This window comes from Alligator sinensis, unplaced genomic scaffold (genome assembly GCF_000455745.1).
Source record: "Alligator sinensis unplaced genomic scaffold, ASM45574v1 scaffold566_1, whole genome shotgun sequence".
In the NCBI taxonomy this organism is placed as follows: domain Eukaryota; kingdom Metazoa; phylum Chordata; order Crocodylia; family Alligatoridae; genus Alligator; species Alligator sinensis.
The window spans coordinates 2,212,984-2,213,657 of NW_005842017.1; positions in this window are offsets into that span (position 1 = coordinate 2,212,984).

The following is a 674-nucleotide window of genomic DNA, read 5'->3' on the forward strand; positions in this document are numbered from 1 at the left end:
GGGGGGGGGGAACCAGCACCCATTTCTGAGAAGGAAAGGACTCCCCACAGAAACACAGCTGAATGTCAATTAAATGTCAAGTCTCAACCAGCAGGGCCCTCTAATTTAAAAAAAAAACACCCCACAACTACTTCAGTATGTCTGTGATGCAGACACTGGTTGTGCTGACCCAGCAGAGAAAGCACCCATATTATCAGACTCTATTCCAATGTTATGGCTGCAGCAGAGAAAAAAGCTACCCAAGTCAGTCAACATGGATTGTACATAAGGGGTATTTTGGGGCAGAATTTGGTAACTGAATGAGCATGATAAAGAAACAAGGGCTTTTACCAGTCTTCTCTGAGCAAAGGCTTGTATCCTGGACTCTAATGCCACTGAGCTAAATGCTCCTATCTAATTCTTTCAGTACACTCCAGCATGCCCAATGCTTAACTGAGCTCCAACTGACATAGATAATGAAAAGACAGATTAAAAATAAGTATACGCCGATATAAATATATTCACTGAAACTTACAAAACAATATTATGAATACCCATGGGGCATAAATTAGTTACCCACAGAAAGGCACAGCCCAATTTGCAGACACAGGTGAATGAATGGAGACAAGAGGCATTTAAGTCTTTGCAGGTAGCCTAGCCTGTCATGAGCCAAGGCAGGAAAGACAATCCCTGTA